The 22,031-nt window shown below is 53.9% G+C and overlaps 1 protein-coding gene across 10 annotated transcripts in view; it reads left to right on the top strand.

The window, feature by feature from the left end:
* The first annotated feature begins 2,681 nt into the window (after positions 1-2,681).
* DMTN (dematin actin binding protein) overlaps positions 2,682-22,031 on the top strand; it is a 63,456-nt gene continuing 44,106 nt past the window's right edge. For 3 of the 10 annotated variants that reach the window (XM_088671462.1, XM_088671459.1, XM_088671454.1), the window contains exon 1: positions 2,682-2,817. The gene's annotated coding sequence lies outside the window, so the exon portion shown is untranslated. Of the gene's footprint in view, positions 2,818-3,746; positions 3,804-4,115; positions 4,228-7,602; positions 7,659-22,031 lie in introns of those variants that run through there. The other 7 variants (XM_088671463.1, XM_088671461.1, XM_088671457.1 and 4 more) reach the window with 7 other exon arrangements.

The raw sequence follows: 22,031 nt of genomic DNA, 5'->3' as shown, positions 1-22,031 counted from the left end.
GGGGCGGGGCTGTGCGCAGGCGCCACCGGAAGGGGCGGGGCCCTGGAGGCGGGGCGGGGCTTTGCCCCTGGCAGCTGCGCGGGGCAGGGAACTGAGAGCGTCCCGAGCAGCCGGCTGGATCGGGCGCGCGGCCCATCTCGGGGGGCGAGGAGAGGGGCAAGCGGGGTTTGCACGCAGCCGCGCCGCCCTCTCCGCTTTCGGGACGCTTGGTCCCTCTTGGCACCCGAGGAATCAATCGCCCGCCCGGCCTCGCCTTTCGTTGCAAGGGCGCCCCCCGCTTCAGGCGGTCCAGGCGCGTCTCTGGATTCGCGGCCGAACATGGGCGCACCCCTCCGTCCCTCGCACGCAGTGGTCAGGCTCGCTTCCAATGGGAGTTCAATGGCTGCTGCTTTTGTCCAGTTTTATTCAGCATCCGCGCTCTGCTCTCTGGGAAGGGTTCCTGCATTTCAGGGGGTGGACTAGATGGCCCTTGGGATTCCTCCTAGCTTGCAATTCTACGATTCTTCGCTCCGTGCAACAGGCAGCGCAACTCCCGGGCAGTCAGAACTTTCTCTGAACGTATCGTGCAAGCAGCGTGCTCCTTATATTGTGTTTTTCCTGTATTACAACCGTTATTCTAAAGTATTCAAACTATAAGAAATAAAATTAAAAGCAAAAATTAAGAAGCACACCGCAGCTTGCACAGTGGTCCTAAGACCCTGCGCAATTTTCAAGCGGTCCATGGGGGTAATTTGGGAACCACTGATTTATTGCAAGTGCAGGCGTGTGAGCTTTGTGGCTGCAGAGCTCGAGCAGAACTAGGGTGGCCTCCTGGCTCCGCGAGTCACTTGAGAGAGACCCGCCCTTGTTGGCTGGGCCTGAAGGGAATTGCGCCCCAGTAACGAGGGTGAGGTACAGAGATGATGCTGCCGCAGCCCCTCTAACCCCAGAGCAAAGGGCCACGGCCACAAGCCTTCTGCTATACAGGGAAGAGCTTCTAGTTGTGGGCTACTACCTCCCTTTTCTTGTTACACGTGTAGGTATAGTTGAGATCAGGGGGCAGTTGAATGCCTCCAGGAAGCCCACCAGCAGGGCAGAAGTCTTCTGCAGCGTCTGTTCTCTAGCAGCTGGTATTCAGTGATACCAAACCCCTTTGATAGCCATCTAAGCCGCTAGCCACCACCCCGTCTTGTGGCAGTGAGTTCCAAAAGTTCAGCTGCACTGGCAAAGAAAAAGCGCATTACATGCGTTGCTTAATGCATTCTAACACTGTGACACCAGATGGCGCTGTGGAGTTTCGTTTTTGCTAACCCGATTTCTCATACAAAGTTTAAAACGCGTTTAACTGAAACATTTATTTGATGTGTCTAGATCCTGAATCTCCCTGATCCTGAACGAGAGGGGAAAACTTGCTTCTCTCTCTACTACCTCTGCACTGCACATGCCTTTATCGTATCTTCTGTCACGAGTTCCTTGGAGAAAACTGTGGCAGTATACAAATACTGTAGTACGGTAATAATAATGCACCTGAAATAAAAGTAATCGGCTGCCCTACCATCCGTAGGCCCCAGAGGGCACCAGAGCACCGCAGTACTGCCCGCTGCGTGCTGATGACGGCTGCTGCTGCTGTGTTATGCCGGTTTGCGCAGCAGGCTCTTTTCAAGGAGGGGGTGCGTGGAGGGGGTGCATCTTGGCCAGGGATGAAAGCGGCCCACCGCTTCTGCCAGAACCTCCCGTCGCGTTATAACGGTACGCTAATGAGCCTCATGAGGCAATGTGGGGGTCAAACCACCCCAAAACATCTAGGCGCTTGAGGCTGAAACTCCGAACTGTACGGAGACAATCGGGCTAATTCAAAGGACGCAAAATTCCCCGGAGAGGCGCTGCCAGCCAGCCTCCTTCGGATGAGCAGGCGCTGGCAGCCCCCCTGCGCTGCCCCCTGACTCTTCCAGGGGGGGTTGCGCCCAGTGGTGGGTGCGATCAGCCTGTCCCCCACGCGCCAGGCCCGTCCATCATGCCATGCAGGGCCGCTCCAGCGGCAGGCAACCAGCTCTGGACGTCCTCGGTGCGGGTGGCTGCGGGTGCGCTGGAACTGCCCCGCCAGATGGGCTGCCCGGGTAGCGAGTCCTGCCTGGGATGCCAAGAAGCCCCTGAGCAAAAGGAGGGAGACGCTTTCACCGCCCCCTTTCCCTCGTCCTCGCTGGAGGGCAGGACAGTCGAGCTCAATGCAATGGCGAGTTAATCCTCCAGCTCACGGAGCGTGCGAACCTGCCCTCCCCGGTCTAAATATCATCCGAAGGGGACATGGAGGAGGACGAGACGGGGCTATGCTTGGCGGGGGCGGGGGTGCAGGTGTGCCTCCAGGCAGTCCGCCCTCTCCCCTCTGTGATATGGCCAGGCGACCTGGGCAGATCGCCATCTCCAATCCTGCCCGGGGTCTGGGCGCCCAGGGCTGCCATCACCCAGCTCCAAGATGCCGGGCGCGCACGCAGGCTCCGGGGCCGGGCTCAAGGGATGGTCTCGCTGGGGAGGCGCCTTTGGTGGAGGCTGGGCGCTGTCCGTCCGGCCCCGCGGCCCCCCAGGACGTCTGCCCGGCGAGAGGAGGGGGGGCCGCTAGCTCGCTCGCCTCTTCCCCCGACTTGCGCAGCAGCGGCTGCTCCTCCTCCCCACGCGGGTTGCTGCGGGAGGCGGCCGGGCGGTCGCGCTGGCAACGCGCAGCGCCAGGCGAGAGATGCGGGAGGCGGCAGCAGCAGCAACAGCAACAGCAACGAGGATGGCGCCGCTGCCGGGAAGGACCAGCGCCCCGCCCGCCGCCGGGCCCGCGGCGCGCCTCTGAAGGTAGGCGAACGGCTCCAAGGGCGGGCAGAGGCCGGCGGGCCAGGCACGGCGCAGGTGGGGTGGCCGGCTGGGCCCAAGCTCTTCCCGGCTCGAGAGGACGCCTATTGCTGCCTTGCAGGGCGAGGCTGCGCCACCGCCCCGGCCAAGGGCATCCAAGCGCCTGACACCGTGGCGAGGCGCTAGGGCGCGCGAGAAGGCACTCTCGGTCGCGGGAGGTATCGCCCTGGCCCCTGGCCCTTAGCTCACGGTACCCGGAGCTCCCTGCAGGAGCAGTTCCACGTCCAAGGAACGCCGAGGCTGCCCGCCGGCCCTGCTGCTGCTTTGCCGAGGGGGTGTATGGGACCCCCCCAGAACGTGGAATCAGTCTATGGAAATGGAATCAATCCGAGCTGGGTCGCCGACTGCTTAGGGGCGCTCGGAAAAGCCCTTCCCGGGAGGGTCCGTCCAGCTTGGACTGAAGTCCCCTCCCCCGCCTTGGCTTGGGCCTTTTAAATGGGGCTCTCCGATGGTCCGTCCCGTCCCCCGTCCCCCAGCTGCCCGCCCTCCACCTGGCCTGGTGGTCCAGCCCTGCTCTCTTTGTGGATGGAGAATCCCCTCGGGCATGGAGAGACCCGGCAGAGGCAACCGCCCGGGACTGAGCCTGAGCGAGGAAGCGATTGCTGCGTTGGATCCCTCGGCCTTCCCAGCGGGGAGGGTTCCGGCGCAGGGTCCGTTGGGGGCGCCCCTGAGCCATTTGGGGAAGGGGCAGAGCGCGAGCAGGGTGTAGCTGCGAAAGCAGTTGAATGGAGTAGGATGCGGGCAGGGTGAGCTTTCTTCAAACTACCTGGGGAGGCTCACAAGTGGCAGGGGAGCGCAGGAGTGCGCAGGCAGGGCTGGCCTCGAAGGCGGGGGCTCCAAATCTCAGCACCTCTTGTAGGGGGGATTGAAGCACCTTTGGGCGCGGGGTCAGGAAGGTGTCACAATGACTGCCAGCTCGTGGGGATGCGGTAAGTCATGGCCTGGAGGGCGTCAACCTCCGAAACAGGTGCAGCGCTGCACCTGTTGGGCGCCCGTCAAAGACTGGGGCGGTATGTGTGGGGCTGAGGCGAGGGTCCAAACCCAGCGCGGGCTGGCAGCTCTAGAGCCTCTCCGGCTAGGCGAGGCAAGTGCAGGGCCTGATCCTCAGGCCCAGAGGCGGCCCGGCCCCTGGCGGCCCCGTCTCTACCCGCAGGCCTCCTCCTCCAGCCGGGGCGCGGCCCGCTCGTGCTTCGTCACGACGCTCCGCTTGCTGGCTGGCTGCTTCCCCGGCGGCGGCGGGCGGAGGCTCCCAGGCACACAACGCGCGCGCCCTCGGAGCGGCAGCATTCGGCGTCGGGTGCTCGGCGCTGCCCGCGCAGTCCCCACAAGCAGCAGCCTCGCTCGCCCGGCCTGGTAAGTGCCAACTTTCTGCGGAGCCAGGAGACAGTTGGGGGTACACCTGTTGGGTTTTTGTCTGTCGTAGACTTCTAAAAGACAGGGCGGGGGGGGGGAAATAAGCCAGTCCGGCCTGAGCCCCCTTTCCTCCCCAAGCTAGCTGGGAATCGCTCCTTCCTTCCGCTTCGCCTCCTGCGTATTTGGACTAATTTTGGCGGCCGTCGAGCGGGAGGCGGCTTGGGAAGCGTCGGCCGGGCCGAGCTGAGCTTCTCCTTTCCGAGGTGAGTTCCAATAAGGCACCCCCGGCGGACTCTGCCTTGTTGTTCCTCACAGCCAGGGAAGGGCGAGGCCAAGAGCGCCAGTCTACACGTCTAACCAACCAGATTAAGCAGGGTTGCCAACTTTTTTCCGGCGCGGCTCCTGTGCCACATGTCGAGCTCGAAAACTGCGCGCAGGAACACAGATGGCGGGATGGCGGTCTGGAGTCCGGGGGATAGGAAGCGCTGCTTGACGGCGTGAATCGGGCCCCGTCGGGTCTGGCTGTTGTTAAAGGCACGGGACTCCGGCCAAGAAACGTTGGCCGCTGAGTTTCCGAGGGAGGGTCGTCTGCTGGGGTTCTCCAAGGTACAAAGTTGACTGCGACGACCTTTTCCAAGTTCCAGCCCGAGTCTCCTCGAGAGGCGGCGCCAGGACTGGCCTCGCTCTCGTCTTGTCCCCTCCGTGAGGTGTTTCGGGGTTGGGCCTCCTCCCTGCTCCCTGGTAAAGGCTAAGGGGGGGATCGGGAGCAGCCAAGCCAACGGCTGGCAGGCTGACAGGTCGGCCTCTCCCGGACTGGACGTGCCCGGGGGTCCCCCGAGTGTTGACGAGCGCTCCGACGGGCGTGGCAGCCTCCGACGTCTAAAGTTTGAAACGGAGCTTATTGGCGCAGGAGCCGCTGAGCGCGTAATTCGCCTTGCAAAGCCTCCCTCGACGGCTGCGGCGCTTTCGGCCGCCCCTGCCAGCGATGCCCTCCGCGGTTTGCAAGTGGCGATCCCAGGCGGCGATTCCGGAGCGGGGCCACAGCCCCCCCCCCCCCAAGCTGCACACACATCCAGCGCAAACCGCGTGACGGCTGCTTCGCTGGACTGGGACGCGGGGCCGTTAATACCGGAGCACGTATGTAAATATCTGTCCCACTCGTCGTTCTTCCTTTATTTTAAGGGGAGAAGCGGTGCCAAAGGCCCCCGTTAGTCCCCAACATGAGATCCCTACCCACCTGCAACCTTGGCGAGCTATTGCTGCCAGTAAGTGTGGGCAATGTGTGTTTAGGTGGGCCATTGGTCTGACTGCCCAAGGCAACTTCCGATGCGCGCCTGTGTCTATAACCCCCCCCCCCAAGCTCAGGAGCTCTTTTGTCAGACCCACAAACAGTGCAAGGAAGAAAACGAGGGACGCCAAGGAGGCGGGAAGGGAGCCCAGAATGTTTTGAAGCCAGGAGGGTGTGGCAGGTGAAGCAAACGGCCTGGGAGGGGGCACCATTGTAGAGCAGCAGCAGAGGTCTCTCGGTCCTTTTTCATGCTCCAGACTGAATATCCCACCTGTTCTTTGGTGCGGGAAATTGTCAAGGGGGACAAAGCGGAGGGGGCTGGACTAAATGACCCATATGGTTCCTTCCAACTCCACAGTTCCATGAATCTATGATTCTATGCCATTGGCTGTTATTAAAAGAGAGGGGGGGCAGGCAAGACCCCACTCACAGTCCCATAAGGGGCATCCTGACGACGCTTGGGAAGCAATTTTATGAGGGGGGGGGGAGATTCCTCCTCCTCCATCAAGGGCACTTAGATGGAAGCCTCCCTCAAAAAAACAGATTTCCATGACATGAGATCCCCTTTATCCTCAGAAGTACCGAAGAAGAGTCCTGCCCAGTGGGACAGGAAGGTGTGGGTGTCCATAGCCCCCTCCCCCACACCTACTGGAGGTAGAGCATAGCCATCATGCCTAGTGGTCATCCACAGCCTTCTCCTCCATGAATCTGCCTAAATTCCCTTTAAGGTCAGCCAAGCTGGAAGCCATCATGGCATCACTGGTTGTGGGAGCAAATTCCTTAGTTGGTGCTGAGTGGGAAAAGTCCTGAACCTTGCAACATTCTGCTTCCTTGGGTCCCCCCCCCCCATTTCTAAGCATTTCTTGTGCCGCTGCCAAGTGACTCTGCCCCTTCTCTCTCACAGCCACACAAGACCGCTCCTCTTCTTTCCAACTTTCCCCTTCACCCTCATCACCTAATCGCCCTCATCACCGCACGGCAAGGGGGCTGCAAGTGGGGGAAGTCTCACAGTCTTCATGGGGTGCCAATGGAAGACCTTGGGTGCCATTTTACGCGTCTGTTTTGATGGCCATCCTTATCCACATGCTTACTGATAAGGAGAAACTCCTCTGGGAGGCAAGGAGTATTGGAGGCAGCAGGAGTGCCAGCTTGACCTCGTGTCCATGGGTGCCTGAGGCAGTGGGTGCCCTGGCACAAAAAATTGTGGGTGCCCAGCCGCTTCATGGGAAATTTTGTGGGTGCTCGGGCACCCAGGGCCCCAGGGAGTTGGCACCTAAGGGAGGCAGCAGTGCTGCTGTTTACCAGTTGCTGGAAACCACAGGAGAGGAGAGGGATCTTCTCCCTGGGTCCTGCTGCTTGTGGGCTTCCCAGAAGGGCCATCTCTTTGCCTATTGTGAAAACGGGATGCTGGCCTAGGTGGGCCATTGACCCGATCCAGTAGGTTCTTCTTATGTTCTTGTGTTACATTTGGGGCTTTAGTGAAGTCCTGTGGGAAGGTCCTGTGTGAGTGCCTGGAGGCGGTTGGAGGATGGATGGCGGTTAATGGATTGAGGTTGAACAGTACTGAGGTTGAAGTACTGTTCTTGGGGGACAGGAGGTGGGCAAGTGTGGAGGATTCCCTGGTCCTGAATGGGGTAACTGTGCCCCTGAAGGACCAGGTGCGCAGCCTGGGAGTCATTTTGGACTCACAGCTGTCCATGGAGGCGCAGGTCAACTCTGTATCCAGGGCAGCTGTCTACCAGCTCCATCTGGTACGTAGGCTGAGACCCTACCTGCCTGCAGACTGTCTCGTAGAGTGGTGCATGCTCTAGTTATCTCCCGCTTGGACTACTGCAATGCGCTCTATGTGGTAGCCACCTTTGAAGGTGACCCGGAAACTTCAATTAATCCAGAATGCGGCAGCCAGACTGGGGACGGCCGCCAAGACCATGTAACACCGGTCCTGAAAGACCTACATTGGCTCCCAGTACGTTTCCGAGCACAATTCAAAGTGTTGGTGTTGACCTTTAAAGCCCTAAACGGCCTCGGTCCAGTATGCCTGAAGGAGCGTCTCCACCCCCATCGTTCTGCCCGGACTCAGGTCCAGCGCCGAGGGCCTTCTGGCGGTTCCCTCACTGCAAGAAGCAAAGCTACAGTGATCCAGGTACAGGGCCTTCTCGGTAGTGGCACCCACCCTGTGGAACACCCTCTCATCAGATGTCAAAGAGATAAATAACTACCTGACATTTAGGAAACGTCTGAAGGCGGCCCTGTTTAGGGTAGTTTTTAATGTGTGATATTTTAAATGCATTTTAATCTGTTGGAAGCCACCCAGAGTGGCTGGGGAGAACCAGCTGGATGGGCGGGGTACAAATAATAATAATAATAATAATAATAATAATAATAATAATAATAATATGTTGTTGTTGTTGTTGTTGTTGTTGTTGTTGTTGTTGTTGGAAGGTGACTAACATATGATGCAGATAATTCATCCAGCCTCTCTGCAATTTCCTTTTCATCCTTTAGCACACCTCCCCCCCCCATCTAATGGCCCAACTGCCTCCCTAGTCGGTCCCCTGGTCATGGGCGTAGGCAGGGGGGCAGTTGTCCCCCCCTAGAAGCAAAGGGCTGAGGGGCGCAGCGTGGCGGCCCCAGGCTTACGCTCCCCACGCGCCTCCGAAGCTTCGCGCGGGGAGCGAGAGCCTGGGGCTGCCTCCTCAGAACATCTGAAAGGCGCAGGCCATGTAGCCCCACCCACATTCCCACTGTGGCCCCTCCCCTCCCGCCCCTTGGCCCCTCCCCTTGCCCCCCTAATTTTGATCCTGGGTACGCCCCTGCCCCTGGTACTAATGCGCCTGGCAGTTTGTTTTCATGTTGGTCTTGGTGTTTGTTTACTTTGGTGAGAGATGCTTCTCTTTCCAAACGCCTTGAGCTTTCCAGCTCCTTGTTCCTGGAGCCCATGCTCAGTGAGAGCTGGGAGGTTTCCTGTGTTTCTCCTCCTGGCAAAGGAAAGGGATGTTTTACAAGCCACCTGCACTTCGGAGAGCAGCTCCCTCCTGCGGCTCAGGATAAGGTCCAAATGCCCATCTGGCACCGGTGAGAGGGGAAATAATAGAAGGAGATGCTTCATACTGAATTGGACGAAGAGGCTGAGAGGCAGAAGGGAGCAGGGGAATGTCCCCAAATATGTCTGTCCCAGCTGTTGAAGAATCCTAAAAATGTAGAGTTGGAAGGGACCCCAAAGGTCATCATGTCCAACCCCCTGCAATGCAAGAAACAGTATGTGGGATTCACCAAAATAATACATGATGAAACGGTGGGACTTTCGGAGGGGGGATTAAGATGGACATGAGAGTTGCTTGGGGGTCTCCAGGAAAAATGGGCTGGGGTGGGGGGGGGGAGAGGAGGAAGAGAGAATCAGGTAGGAGGCAGAGAGAGCTGAAGGGAATCATGTCCCCCTTTGGGATATCAGCCACGTGGTCATTTTGGTATGCAGTTCACGAGTTGCAAGAACGTTTGCCACACATTTTGAATGAAGCGAAAGCAAATTCCTGTTGACATAGGCAATCCTGTTAACTTAAAATCAGCTTAGCTGTGAGACGAACTGCGAGATCTAGACCTCCAGATTGTTGCAATGGACAGGGGCGCTTTTGTGTGTGTGTTGCCCCTCTGGTGATGAGGCAGCTGTGACCCTTTTCCATGTCTGAACAAGCGGCAGCTGTCCATCTCCATGGTGCAGGTTAGGCTACTGCGGTGCGAGGAGCTGCCCTTGAAGGCTGATCAGAGGCTTCCGCTATTGTGTGTTGTTACAGCCTGTCTCCTGATAGCATTGGGTTGTGGGGTTCTGTTACCCTTGTGCTCCAGTGTCCTGGCTGGCTCACACTTCAGATGTTCAGTGTTAACTGATAAAGAACAACCACTTGGGGACCAAGACTATAAAAACTGGCTCCTGCCCTTCTATCCTATTTCTCCAGTCTGCTGAGAGCCCCCTTCTGTTCATTTTGTCCCATCCACATAGTGAACCCATCAGACGTTCTGGCAATTTTGTAACTCCTCTGTCAAAGCATTTGTAGGATGAAGCAACATAAGACCTGGTGTTTTGATGCCCAGTGTCCGGCTGGAATGGGTCTGATCCTAATTGGAGATTGTATGGATTTGACATTTGTGCTTTATTCTGTTCTTTTAAAAATGAATTTTGTGGCCTAACCCCAATTTTCAGGGTGTCATTTATTTATTTATCTCATGAAATGTGTAGACCAGGCACCCCCAAACAGCGGCCCTCCAGATGTTTTGGCCTACAACTCCCATGATCCCTAGCTAACAGGACCAGTGGTCAGCGATGATGGGAATTGTAGTCCAAAACATCTGGAGGGCCGAAGTTTGGGGATGCCTGGTGTAGACTGCTTGGTTGTAAAAACACCCCCCCCCCACACACACACACTTAAGTGTATACAAAAAGATAAAACAATAAATATTTCAATAATAATAATTAACAACAAAATTTTAAAACTTTCAGAAAGTTAAATTAAATATAGACTAAATACAGATTATAGTTAAAGCTTTGGTTTTCCCAGTAGTGATGTATGGAAGTGAGAGCTGGACCATAAAAAAGGCTGATCGCCGAATAATTGATGCTTTTGAATTATGGTGCTGGAGGAGACTCTTGAGAGTCCCATGGACTGCAAGAAGATCAAACCTATCCATTCTGAAGGAAATCAGCCCTAAGTGCTCACTGGAAGGACAGATCCTGAAGCTGAGGCTCCAATACTTTGGCCACCTCATGAGAAGAGAAGACTCCCTGGAAAAGACCCTGATGTTGGGAAAGATGGAGGGCACAAGGAGTAGGGGACGACAGAGGACGAGATGGTTGGACAGTGTTCTCGAAGCTACTAACATGAGTTTAACCAAACTGCGGGAGGCAGTGGAAGACAGGAGTGCCTGGTGTGCTATTGTCCATGGGGTCACGAAGAGTCGTACACGACTAAACGACTAAACAACAACAACCACGGATTAAAACTCGCATCAACTTGCTAAACATCTGGACAGCCTTGTCTAAAGAAAAATGTTTTCAGCAGGTGCCAAAAAGAGGGCAGGGAACGTTCCAGCTTTATGTCAATAGGCAGGGAGTTCTGACGTGTAGGTGCTGCCACACTGAAAGACCAGGTTCTTACAAATGCAGAAAAGGTTTGATGTGGCACGTACGCCAGTTCTGCTTATCAAAGCGTTACATTCAGGATGTCACTGAATGTTGCTCCTCTGCGGAGACCTGTGGAGCATCCACACCATCATAGAGGCAGTCTACCTTCAAGTTCTACTTAGCTGTGACAGGTGGCCATTGGCCTCAAGCCCTGGCTCTGAGTTTCTCAGGTGTATCCAGCTGGCCACTCTTGGCAACACAGATCACTGGACTGAAGGTGCTCTTGTGGACCTTTAGGAGGTGGGTCTAGTCCAGTTTGGTCGATTATGTTCTTATATTTATATCTTCCATCATGGAACCCAAGGAGGCATGCATGAGGGGCTCCCAGGTGGTCCCATCCAGGCACTGGCCAGACCTGCCTACTTTCAGCAAAGTAGTGCCCACATATACCTACAGACCAAACACCTGGGAATTAGGGAGGGCTAGTGAGGTCGGATCCAGCAGGACAATGCTTAGGTTTTGTTCTGAGGACTGGGAAAACCAGTCCCTGCTCAATGTGATTGGAGAGTCTCAGAGAAGTGCCAAGAGGTATCCTTAGCATGTTGGCTTCCCAAATGCTGACTTCATAAACAGATAAACCAACCAACACAGTCCTGCCTACTCTCTGGAAAATGTTTGAATGTTGTGGGTAGCAGGAGAGGATATATTGGTTAGCTATTATCTTTCTTAACTCACGTTCATGAGTTTATTCACACAGCAGAGCACATTCCCCTCTTTACACAGCAGGAAGCTAGTTGCAGATTCGTTAGAATCTCTTAAGTTAAGCAATCCAATCTGGCATGCCCAGGTTGGAGTATATTCCTGATCTGATTCCCTCCTAAAAGAATAAAGACACAACAGTCTTCTTTTAAAAGTAATAAGAAGTTTACTCACATTCAGTTCACAGTTGGATCCCTGAAGGCAGACTTTAGCTTTAGCTTAGTTACAGGAGAGGGTTTTAGTTCATCCCATGTAGGAACTCATCCCACATGCTGCTAGCTGAGAGCCAGCAGTGCAGTCCAAGAGAAGGAAAGGCATTAAAAGAGGAAAGTGGCTGTGTGACTGGACCTTTTGTGGGGTCTGGAAGGGTCACGCCCACCTACCAGGTCATATGCAAAGGAAGGATGCTCCTGACCAGGTGTAACAGGAAGTTCAACTGTCTGGACCGACATTCCTCTGAATGTCCACTCTAGGCAAACAGGAAATGTTGTACAGTGTTACCTTGGTTTGCATAAGTCTTGGTTTGCATACGTTTTGGATTACAAACTCGTCAAACCCGGAAGTGCGTGTCCCGGTTTGCAACCTTTTTTTGGACTACAACCCATTTTGGGGGGATTATGAACAATTTTTTTTGAGGCCCCATTGGTGAAAGCACACCTTGGGTTACAACCTGTTTTGGTTTACAAACGGACCTCTGGAACGGATTATGGTCGTAAACCAACGTACCACTGGATTTGACTGCTTATGTTACATCCCACAGAAAAGCCTCCCCCCCCCATCACCCGATATGCTTCTAGGGGGATATAGGAGCTTGCCTTGTGCCAAGCCTAGCCACTGGTCCACCTAGCTCAGGAACCTGGGTTGTCTACACCAGCAATGGGAAGCCTCTTAACCCTCCACCCCACCCTCAAGATGTTGCTGGATCACGACTCCTTTCACCCCCTGCCCATGGTCCATGTTGCTGGCTGAAGGTGAGGGTTACGGGGAGCCCAGCAGCGCCTGAAGATGCCACCGGTTGAACAAGGCTGTTTTCCAGACGTGGGATGGAACTGGGCACCTTTCTGGGTGCAAAACATTTACTCTTCCAGAGAGCAAAGACCCCTTGCCCCTCCCCCGCCCTGGTATGATGCTCCATCTGGGCACCTGGCCTAGTGGTTCATTGTCTGGCTGGGCTGAGCCAGTGCGGGGGGTGGGGGCAAGAAGGCATTGGGCAAGACTGCAGTGGATCCTGCCTGCAACAGATCCTGCCCTGGTTGGCTCTCAGCTTAGGAACACTTCTCTATCCCGAGTAGAGCGTTGGCGTGGAGGACAGGTGACTCCCTTAGTTAAGCAGACAGTCAGGATGGCACAGTTTTTTGGGGGGGAGTCTCCAGCTGATGGGGAAGGGGTGCCCTTCCAGCTGCCAGATTTATACAAGTGCCCTGATCTCCTCCCCCCTCCCCCCTCCCCCATTGCTTCACCACAAAGGAACTTAGGAAATGTCACTCGGCTGCTCTCTGCTCTTCCGTGTTCCGGACATTCAGATCCAGAGTTTTGGGAGTGCTGCAGCAGTGCCCGGGTTGGGCTGCCAGGAAGCTGCCAGGGAAGGCTGAAAAGGTCTGTCTTTTCCCACCAAGCAGCCCTCCCTCATGCACTTGTGGACATCCAGACACACAGTGGATTCCTGGGCAGGCCTTAGATGGCTGATAAGGTTTGTGCCAGAAAGACTCTTGAGAGAAGGCACTGAGGGGCTGGGGATGGGGAGGAGATTGTCAGCCAGTAAGTTCGAGTTTCTTTTTTTATGTTTGAAGGGACCTGATTGCTGCTTCCGCTGCCTACTATATTGCTCCTCTCATTTCTGAGAAGGGGAGGGTGGTGCCATTTCTGTGCCTTAAAAACTCACCACTTTGTACAGTTCTGGTCGCCTCACCTCTCAAAGGATATTGTAATGCTGGAAAAGGTTAGGAAAAGGGCAGCCAAAATGATCAAAGGGTTGTTGCGACACCCCCCCCAAAAGGTTGCAGAGTTTGGGACTTTTCAATTTAGAACAGAGGTTAAAGGTAAAGGGGCCCCTGACCATCAGGTCCAGTTGTGTCCGGCTCTTGGGCTGTCCCGAGAATCCACTGGATAACATTGGGGGAAGACCATTGCCTCAGGAGAGTGAGGAAAATTCTTAGGGATGATTCACACCCTGGCTGGCACTTTCTTGATCTCCTGCCCTCGGGCAGAAGATATAGAGGCATGATTAGTCGCACCAACAGGGTAAAGAACCAAGCTTCTATCCATGGGCTGTTAGGCTGCTAAATGAAAAGATAACAGGGCAACTGACTTTCAGGTTTGGTAGGTGTGCGTCAGTAAATTAGGGGAATTAAGACTAAGAGAGCTGAGTGGGGTGCTCATGTAACCTCACTGTATACAAGTTGTACAAGTGACAATAAAGTATTTCAATTTCGATTAGAGAAATGTTTTTTTTTGGGGGGGGGAGGCTACTAGCCATAATGGCTGTGCTCTGCCTCCACGGTCAGTCAGAGGCAACAATGCTTCTGAATGTCAGTTTCTGGAAGCCACAGGAGGGGAGAGGGCTCTTGTGCTTGGGGGCTTCAGTTTGGGGCATTTGTTTGTCCTCTGTGAGAACAGGAGGCTGGACTAGATGGGCCATTGGCCTGATCCAGCAGCCTCTTATGTTCTTACAAGGCAAAAATGCTGCTATTTGTTCCTTTGTGATGAGTCCCGACTCTTCCATCTTCCTGCATTTGTCCGCCTCCCCAACCCCCGAGGACATTGAGCTTCTGGGTCTCAGGCAGAGAAAGCTCTTTCCTGCTTCCTGATCCTGTTAACTTGAGATGCTGCTGGGGGATTGAACCTGCAGAGTGTCTGTTCTGCTACAGAGCTTTGCAGGGAATTCCAAAGGAGGCAAATCCCTCCTCAGCCAGTGGAAGTTTCCTTGGGTGAGGAAAGAGCACAGTCCTTTTGCTCACAGTGTGGCCTGCCAGCTCTGGAGACTGACTGGACAAGTTCCAACATGGGGGAAGAGGGGATCTCACCACCCAGATTTGAGAGGAGGCGCTGAATAGGGAAAGTCAGTTTGGCGACATCAGTTGAATGATGGCTCTTTCAGGGCAAATATAAAAATCAATCAAGAAGCAATTGCAAGGGTTTTTATGTATGTGGGCAAGAACTGCCAATCTCCTGGGTGTCCTGTGGGTAGCAGAATAGGCCATTAGGGCAGGCTGTGATGATGTTATTCGTCCATAAGAACATATGTAGAGTCTGCATCCTGTTCTCACAGTGGCCAACCAGATGCCCACAAGCAGGATTTGAGCACAAGAGCATTCTCCCCTCCTGTGGTTTCCAGCAACTGGTATTCAGAAGCATTAACGCCCCCAACTGTAATGGCAGAGCATAGCCAACATGACTAGTAGCCAGTCTTTGTGGTCTTGCCCAAGCGAATAACTCTGGATCCCCATGAAAAGCTTTGCAGAGTCCCTGGCCTCAAAACATCCAGTAACTTTTCTGCTGGGCAAGTTTCCTCTCTCCCCACCAGTCCTGGGTGGGTTTCAGATTCCCTGGAGGTCTTTATTGCCAAACTGCGTGCTGTAAGAGAGCCATTTAGTACTGTAGGTTTGTTGCATTTTATAGAATCATCGAATTGTAGAGCTGGAAGGAACCCCGAGCGTCATCTAATCCAACCCCTCTGCAATGCAGGAATTTATATCCCAGCCTTTCCTCCAAGGAGCCCAAGGTGGCGTAGATGGTTCTTCCCTCTCCTCATTTAATCCCCATAACAACCTTGTGAGGTAGGCGAGGCTAAGAGGCAGCAGCTGGCCCAAATTCACCCAGCGACCTTCATGACTGAATAATGACTCGAACCCTGGCCTCACAGGTCCAACGCTCTCTTGTAGCTGGTGAGGAATAAATAACCTCTGAGCCCCAAAGCACCATCTGCACTGAGGCCAATGGGACCTGGCCTCTTACCCATTCCACAAGCACCCACCTTCAGGGCCGCCTTAAGCATATCCAGCGCTGTGGTGCAAAGCTCCCTCCGGTGCCCCCACCCCATTTCACAGAGTTGACAACCTTTTTTTTAGGGAGGAGGTGGGGGGGGGCTGGAGGTGGGGGGCAGTGGCTGGAGGGTGGCTCCTCTGGCAGGGAAAAGACTGAGGCTGGACACAGCACCTCCCGGCTCAGCTGGCCGCTTCATGCCACAGTGGCCACAGCAGATGGAGGCTCCTGGCGTGGCGCTGCTTCTGCGCGGCATGGCAGTGGCAGGTGAGGGTGGCGAGCTTGTGGGAATGATAGGGATGTGGATTAGGATATATTATTAGATAGATCCTATCCAAGCTTGTGTTAGCAAGCTTCCAATATCAGCAGAGTGACATTCCCCTTTTGTGCGCAGCAAAGCATATTACACTTCCTGGCAAAGGTCCCCTTTGTCCCTCTTAAAAGAAATACACAACACAGTGTTTATAAAATAAGATAGAGTTTACTTACAGTTTCATCCTGAGTTAACAGCATAATCTCAGAAAGGCAGGCTTGCTTAGATAAGTTACAAGTATATACATGTGGAGACTACTTAGTAAAGTAAGGCTCCATCTGGTCTCACTCTTGGCAGCAGGCCAAGAGGGAGAACCATCCTAACTGGAGATTCTCTGGAGATGTGTTCCCATCGAAGGATAGAAGGCTAAGAGAGAGAGTGGCTGCTGGTTAGAGGTTTTTGTCAGCAGGTCCATCTCATTTGCATGTCTTTATGTACAGGAACTTAATCAGGTGTCCCTCCAGGTAAGTTCCTGTTAGTGGACACTCTAGGAACTGTTGTGACTTGTCTGCCCCAGTGTTCCATCCCACAGAGCTGATGCCGAGAGGCGCTGCGTCCAGCCTCCACCTCTACCCTGGCACCCTCCAGAGCTCGGTGCCCTGGCGCCCCATGCCACTAGCCTCTATGGGTAAGATGCCCCTCCCAATCTTTCTCCAGCCTTCCTCTGCTGAGAACACGTCATTCTGCTCTGAGGTTCCTGTTTGGTTCCCAGCCCTCCCCCTCCTCTGCAGCCCCGAGAGGCAGCCTCTCTCTCTCCCACGTGCACACCAGAACACGATGAGTATAATCGCGGATTATGCATCTCATGAGCCCCTCCCTGTCTATCAGAACAAGGCAGTGCGGCTTCCCCTTCACAAAGGGCCTGAGTTCCAGGGCTGCCCCAATATATTTGGGTGCCTAATGCAAAATCCCCCCCTTCGCTCCCTCCCCATTACACACAGAGAAATGGACATGGGACCCAGTCCATTGGGGATTTCTCTCCATTGCAGTGAGCAAGCATGCTCTTGTTTCATGTCCCCTTGGCTTCAGGGGACCTCACACAGGAAAAGATACAGGTGGCTTGTTATATTATGTTGCTGTTTATTTATATGCCACCTTTCAGGCAGAAAGGCAGCTCCCAAGGATAAACAAGTATAAACAAATACAGTAATGCAAAGGACAAAATATTGCAGTGCAGCAAACATACCAGCATGCCAATACAATACTATACGCGTCTAAATTAAGCGTCTGACGTTGCAAAAGTATTAAAACCCATTCATTTTCCTGCCCAAAAGGCAGCCGACTATTCCCCACAAAAACATTGAGAGAGCAAGTATGTGGAAATGTAAAGAGAAGGGTGGTGAATTTTATCATATGTGGTGGACATGCGAAAAAGTTAAAAGATTTTGGGAAATGATATGCAATGAATTGAAAAAGATTCTTAAATATACTTTTCCCAAAAAACCGGAGGCTTTTTTATTGGGACTTATAGGACAGGAGATTGTAAAAGGAGATCAAGTACTATTTTTGTATGCGACAACCGCGGCTATGACTTTGTTAGCCCAAAAATGGAAAACCCAGGAGTTACCGACGATTGAAGAGTGGCAGACGAAAATGATGGACTATGCGGAACTAGCAAGACTGACTAGCAGGATCCGAAACCAGGGAGAGTCAAAGTTCCAAAAGGACTGGAGTAAATTTGTGGACTATATGGAGAAGAACTGTAGAAGTTTGAAGACACTCGCAGGACTGAAATAAAGCCTACGAATTGACTCTAGATAGAAGGAATAAAGAAACTGCAAACAGGAATCGACAAAAAAACCGACTGGGGGGAGGAAGGGAAGTCAAAGCTCGGCAGAGCAAAGAAAACTGTAATAATTGATAAGATGGTTAGAAGAAAAATTCTGTGTTTGTTATGTTTATGTTATGTTTGTTGTTGTTAGCTTTGTTATTGTTAAATGTGTTTAATTGGAAAATTTAGTAAAATGTCTTTAAAAAGAGAGAGAGAGCAAATATGAGAATTTCAGCAGCAGTTCCTCCTTGTAAGGGTCCCAGGCTGCCTTCTCCTTGCAGGAGTTGAGAGGCAGCTCAGCTCAGTAGCAATTGGCACAAGCACTGGAGAGGTCAAGAAGCAGGTTTGCACAGCAGGAGCTGCCCTGGAATGCTGAGCCCTGTTTGGGGGTGGCTGAGATCCAAGGCAAGGCTGGGATGCAACACGCCCAGCTGTGTAGCTTGCAACAGCAGAGGAAATGTGGACTTCATTTTTCCACCTCGTTCTGTTCAGCAGGAAACATCAGCCCAGCTGCCGACGCTTTGTCCCACCAGCTTGAAACACTCTCGCCTGCATCTGAAGCTTCTAACAAACTAGACAGTCAGTGTCTCGCCTCTGGTTGCTTGCTTGCAGGAAGCAGGTCTGGTCCATTATATAGTGCTGCCTGAGGTGGAGGGCGAAACGGGGAGCATTCATAAGCTGGCTGACTGGAGGCCATAGACTTCTCTTCTAGGGCATCTTCTAGGGCACCTGCTCTGCCTCCTGCACCTGTGGCTCAGATGCCAGCTTTGGAAATGGAAGATTCTGAGTGGGGCTGGGGGGGGGCATACCCTTTCTGGGCAACTGGCCTAGAAGGAAAAATAGCAGCAGTCAGGCCAGTTTTGGGGGTGATGGTGGGAGAAGCCCTTGTGCTCGCTTCTTGCTCTCTTCCTCGCAGAATGCCAATGCCAGGAAGGGGCTGCTGTTGTCTGCCTTGTGAAAAGGGCATATATATCTAGGCCAGGCTGACATCCTGTATAGAAAAAGGGTGTGGGGCTGTGTGTGTGTTTGTGTGTGTTGCTCTTTCCCTAAGCCTGACTGCGCTCAGCTCTCTCCTTATGGCAGTTTCCGTGCCATTAACTTGGTGGCTCCTACATTAAGATTTCATTGTCTCTAATGGACTCTGCTGAAAAGGGAGAGGGAGGAGGGGCACTTCCTTGAGCCCCCACCCCCACCCCGGCTGCCCTCAGAAATCCATGGGAAACTTGTGGCTTTGAGCTGCCAGTCACTTGTGATTCAATGAAGGCTCTTCAGATGGAACGGGAGAAGTGTACACACACCTCCGTTTACTCCAATGCGCTCCCGCTACTGCTTTGAGGAGTGTGGGGTCTGCACATTAGCCGCACTCCATTTCTCTCTCCTGTGAGATGCTCTGCTTGGCGCAGTTTTCCCCAAAACCAGCTTCAGTCTGAATTGATAGAAGGGGAAAGAACAGCCTAACTGCGTTTTAAGGGGGTAGTGTGGTTACAGCCACGGCTACTAGCCAGGATGGGGCTGCTCTGCCTCCCCAGGGGAGGCAGCAATGCTTCTGAGTATCGGTTGTTGGAAACCACAAGAGGAGAGAATTGCTTTAGTGCAGGGGTGGCCAATTCCCAAGAGTCTGCAATCTACTCACAGAGTTTAAAAAAACTGGCAATGATCTACCCCCTTTTTTGGGGTTCGGGTCAAAGTTGTTGGGCTTTTTTTAGGAAGAAGGAAGGTCCATTTGGGGGAGGGTTGGGTCAAAGTTGTTGAGTTTTTCAGGGAGGAGGTAAAATGTTGAGCTTTTTTTAGGGGAGCCACAGTTGTTCAGCTTCTTTGGGGGGAGCCAATGATCTACTAGTGATCTAATGCAGGCATCCAGTGATCTACCAGTAGATCACTATCTACCTGTTGGACATGCCTGCTTTAGTGCATGGGTAGGCAACCTAAGGCCTGGGGGCCCAATCACCTTCTAAATCCAGCCCGCAGACAGTCCAGGAATCAGTGTGTTTTTACATGAGTAGAATGTGCCCCTTTATTTAAAATGCATCTCTGGGTTATTTGTGGGGCACAGGAATTCCTTCATTCCCCCCCCCAAAAAAATAAGGTCCAGCCCCCCACAAGGTCTGAGGGACAGTGGACCGGCCCCCTGCTGAAAAAGTTTGCTGACCCCTGCTTTAGTGCTTGGGTCCCACTTGCAGGTTTCCCAATACAGTAGAGGCATCTGGCCAGCCACTGTGAGAACAGGATGCTGGACTAGATGGGCCACTGGCCTCATCCAGTAGGCTCTTCTGACGTTCTTGTGTTTCTGTGCTGTTTCTCTTTTCAGGGAATGGCTTTAAACAGTCTTTAAATGTATTGGATTCAAGTTCAGTCACTTTTGCAATTGCTGCAGAAGATCCCGGCCGTCACGGGCGTAACAGTATGTTTCTGAGCACAATTCAAAGTTTGGTGCTGACCTTTAAAGCCCTAAATGGCCTCGGTCCAGTATACCTGAAGGAGTGTCTCCACCTCCATCATTCTGCCCGGACACTGAGGTCCAGCACCGAGGGCCTTCTGGCGGTTCCCTCGTTGCAAGAAGCCAAGTTGCAGGGAACTAGGCAGAGGGCCTTCTCGGTGGTGGCGCCTGCCCTGTGGAACGCCCTCCCAACAGATGTCAAAGAGGAAAACAACTACCAGACTTTTAGAAGACATCTGAAGGCAGCCCTGTTCAGGGAGGCTTTTAATGTTTAATAGATTATTGTGTTTTATTCTTCTGTTGAAAGCCGCCCAGAGTGGCTGGGGAGACCCGGCCAGATGGGCGGGGTATAAATATATTATTATTATTATTATTACTATTATTATTATTATTATTATTAGTGCTCCTGTGTCAAGGTTGTTGTGGCACAACTTCGCATTTCTTCCTCTGCCTTGTTGTGTGAAGTGTTTGGTCCTCTGTGGAACTGCACTTTGGCTCAGAAGAGCATGGTTAGAACACCTCCTGCATTTCTGGCTTTCATAGAATAACAGAATTGCAGAGTTGGAAGGGACTCCCAAGGGTCATCTAGTTCGACCCCCTGCTATGCAGGAATCACAGCTAAAGATGGGAGGAAAGCTACTTTATGTCCCAGCCAGACCCACAAGCCTTTTTGTTCCTGCCCATGCGTGCACCGGAGGCTTCCTGCCAATGCCACTGTAATCCCCATAACAACCTTGTTATGGGGATTACATGAGGTGCGGGGGGGGGGGGGGGAGAACCATGTAAATGCCACTTTGATCTCCTTGGAGAAACAGGTAGGATAAAAATACAAAACATTGACCAGGAACAATGAAACATATGTTGCAGATATTTCCCCCCCCACACACACACATTTATTCTGCTATTTTTTGTGATATACATGAGAAAACTTGGTCTACTTATTTGTAAAACATTCTTGTTTGTAAAACCCAATAAAAAAACAAACAAATCAAGAAGCCTTGGCCAGGTCGTGGGGGTGGGGGGCGTTCCTGGTGCAAGGTGAGGTGAGCTGGGGCTGGGGCAGCCCCGGAGCCTCCCCGATCCCCTGGCCCGACGGGCGCCTCCGCTCCCTCCCTGCTTTGCGGGCCCCTCCGGCTGCTTCTGGAACTTGTGACCCGGCCGAGCGCGCTTCTGGCACCGTCAGCGGCTTTTCCATCGCCGCGGCCTCCTGACCCCGCGAGCTCGTGCAGCCGGGAGAGGAAGGGAGCGAGGCGGGGAAGGCCCGGGCCGCCTGCCTCTCTCTCTCTCTCTCTCTCTCCTCTGCTGTCGGAAGCGCCCTCCCCGCGGCTGCCGGTCCCCGCTCGTGGGAACTCTGGACGCGCTCAGAGGCACCCTTGGGCCTGGCCGGGCGCCCGCGGCTCCTCCTTATCAGCTCGCAGCCGGCGGGCCGGGCGGGGCGCTGCGAGGTTGGAGGGGGCGCAAGCAGGGCGGGCCCCTGCCTGGGCGCGCCAGATAAGCACCACCGACCACCCCGCCGCTTCCCTCGCTGTGCCGCGCGCCGCCGCCGGCGGCCTCATTCAGAGGGCGCTCAGCACCAGCTGAAAGACAGCCAAAGCGCCATTGCGCGCCTCTGCCCCGCCGGGCGCTCCTGGCTCGCTCTGAGTTATTTCCTATGTAGGTCCTCCGGGGCAGAGATCTCGACTGCTGCCCTGGGAGACCTCTGCGCCACGAGGACGTTAACAGAAACACGGCTTGGCTGGAGCAAAACCCGTTCACACGGCGGACCTCCGGCAACCTTCCTCCGCGGGTTTTGGACTACGATTCACATCAGCGCCCCTGGCGCTGCTGGCTGGGGCCGATGCATCCCAAAATATCTGGAAGGGGTCTTTGAGTGTGGCAAAGACCAGCGGGGCCCCCATGCCTTTGTGCCAGGGGGCACTTTGTCCGAGTCACTGCGGGAGATGGTCTGCTTAGCCTTTAGAGGGGAAAACTTCTTGAATGAGGCGTTGCTGCCACTGTGCTGGTCCTTTTAGTCCACCTGGGCAAAGATGCAGAGTGAAGCCAACCTGGTGTCTTCCAGGTGTTTTGGACTACAGCTCCCATCAGCCCCAGTGACATGTGGCTGTGCCTTATACAGGGCTGATGGGAGTAGTAGTCCAG

Source organism: Zootoca vivipara, chromosome 6 (assembly GCF_965207765.1).
Source record: "Zootoca vivipara chromosome 6, rZooViv2.hap1.1, whole genome shotgun sequence".
NCBI classification, from domain to species: domain Eukaryota; kingdom Metazoa; phylum Chordata; class Lepidosauria; order Squamata; family Lacertidae; genus Zootoca; species Zootoca vivipara.
This window is presented reverse-complemented; position numbering and strand designations above follow the sequence as displayed.